Below are 2500 nucleotides of genomic sequence, written 5' to 3'. Positions count from 1 at the left end.
CTTTCACTTTTATCTGTAAAAAAAGCTGTTGCTGGCCACACCCCATGTTTATACTGAGTGTTTACTATGTTAGTGTTAGCTTGTGCTAAATACTTAACTGTGATAAAAGCACAAAACTTTTTAATTATTTAAAAGTTCTTACATCTCCCTCATCTGCTGACTTGCCACAGACAAGTAGCAGGACAGATCCCACCCTCAGACGAAGTCTGTTGGCTAATGTTGCTGTGTACTGTCTGAGCTTCTCAATCAAAATGACTGGGTGGGTGGGGCTCTGGTGTGTGGAGCCAGGATGGTTCTATGCAGTTTTCCTTACTGTGATGTCACAATAAAGAAGGAGCATCCAAATGGCTCATAGAAGCAAATGATTCCTGACACCAAACTCTTTCAACTGATTTACAGATTTTTTTTCTATGTCGGTTATAAGCTTTTTATACTTTTTTTTCTTTCTTCTTTTTAAGTAAACCACCCGATGGTTAAAATATTAATGGGAGTTTACCTATTGCTTAGCATTTCAACACAGCCAATGAACTTGCTGGAAACACCACAAGAGAAGGAAGGTTAACATGGTGGTAGTGGGAAAAGACCCTAAAGGAAATTAATGTGTTTGGTGGATCGACATATCAGTCAACTGTGGAGCTTCAAAAGTGGTAACTCTCTAGTTAACAGTGGAACTGATCTTTTGGGACAAGCAAATGTGTAGATTAAACACACACCAGCAGGTGAGAAATTGATCCAGCATTAAGCAGTGGAAATGTATTGATATGGGCAGATTTTTTGAATACGTTGTGGAGGTGATAAAAAATAATTAAGAGAATGAGTACAGTATGTGCTGCATTTCAAGCTGCACGAGGCATACTTTTCCTGTCGTTACGATAGCAAAAACACAATAAAACTCCTTTAATCAAGCTGCACAGTTGATGTCTTGCCCACAGATCAGTATAGGGCCTGTATGATAAAAAGACATTTGGTATCCTTTGTCCTAAAGGTATTTTTGGTATATTTTATCATAGCATGACATGTTTAAGGTGGTATTTCATCCCATTCTTCCTGCAAACTTAATGTGAGGTCATGATGTCACTAATGCTGTTTTTGCTGAATAAAATCAATCAAATTCTCATAGCAATGCTCCAATATTTAGTAGAAAACCTTTCCTGGACAGTAGAGACACCAACAAAACAGGATAAACTCTTTTTAATCCCCTTGAGTTCAGCAGAAACTGTGAATGAGAAGATGTCCCGATTTGGGCGATATACTCTATGGTGTCTCACGTCTCCAGAGTGAGTTGAGGTGTGAGAAGCCTGCAGGCAGGACCAGGCTGAGTCTCGCCGTGTCCCTGAGACTGACAGCTCGTCTCTCAGTGACGGGGATTTAAGGTGATAACCTGTCGGATGTAAGAGCTGAACTGGGGTCTTGAATCCCCCCTGAAGAGCCGACAGCTACCTGACTGACATCTGACAGTGTTCAGCGGGAGATGATGACCTGCTACACAACTAATCCCCTCTTTATCACCAGCCTGTGGCCTCACGCTTCACCTTTAAACCCTGAAATGGGTCGTTTCTGGTATTTGAAGTGGAATTTTAATGCAAATTATCTGTGCAAGTGGTGTTTTAATTTATATTAGTGTATAAACTGCTGAAAAATTTAGTTTATAATCCTTCAGTTGGTCTGTAATAAAAAAATATATATCTTCTTTTGCTATTTCCTTCAAAAAAAAAGATGATGGGCCTTATGAACCACAGCCAGTATGATCGAGAGATCTCTGGTTTGAATCCTGGTTATGCAGCTTGAAATCAGCTGCCGGAGCCCTGAGAGAGCACTATTGGTCTTGATCTCTCTGTCTGGGTGGGTACAGTAGATGGCGCTTCTCTTTCTCCTCATCACTCCTAGGGTGATGTGGATCAGCACAAGGATGCATCTGTGAGCTGTTGTATAAGAACCGAGTCGCTGCGCTTTCCTCCGAGCGTTAGCACTGTGCTGTGATGCTACGCTGCGATGCTACAGCATCAGCAGCAGCTCAAAAAGAGGCGGAGTCTGATTTCACATGTGTCGGAGGAGGTGTGTCTTAGTCTTCACCCTCCTAGTGTGTTGTGGATCACTAGTGATAGGGGGAGTCCTAATGAGTGAGTTGTATTTCTTTTTATGATTTTTTTGCATTGTAAATTTAATATTGACGACTATATTAAAGCTCTATAGCAGGAACACATGCTGATTTGTTTAGTAAAAGCAGGACAGATCTGCACACTCTTGGTATTTTAATCTCAGTATCTTCATGAGGGAGAATCACATAGAATAGTGTTTCTCAGCGTCTTGAAGGAAGGAGTTCCTGGAGGTGCTGAAAACAATAGCTGCTGCTTTTCCTTTACTTTGCTGTGAAGCTCCAGCTCATCCCAATTAAATCACCTCAAATCACCATCTCAGTTCATCAGGTTTAGATCAGGGGATTCCATAATTCCATATGTGTCCCTTAATCAGTTTCCATGTCTTTAATATTAATCTACAA

General features: G+C 40.9%; 1 protein-coding gene across 1 annotated transcript in view; it reads left to right on the top strand.

Annotated features, from left to right (window-relative positions):
- thsd7ba (thrombospondin, type I, domain containing 7Ba) overlaps positions 1-2500 on the top strand; it is a 391489-nt gene that overhangs the window by 228338 nt on the left and 160651 nt on the right. The window lies entirely within an intron of this gene.

This window comes from Astyanax mexicanus, chromosome 11 (genome assembly GCF_023375975.1).
Source record: "Astyanax mexicanus isolate ESR-SI-001 chromosome 11, AstMex3_surface, whole genome shotgun sequence".
Taxonomy (NCBI): Eukaryota; Metazoa; Chordata; class Actinopteri; order Characiformes; family Acestrorhamphidae; genus Astyanax; species Astyanax mexicanus.
The sequence above is the reverse complement of the archived record's forward strand: the minus strand, read 5'-3'. Positions and strand labels throughout refer to the sequence as shown.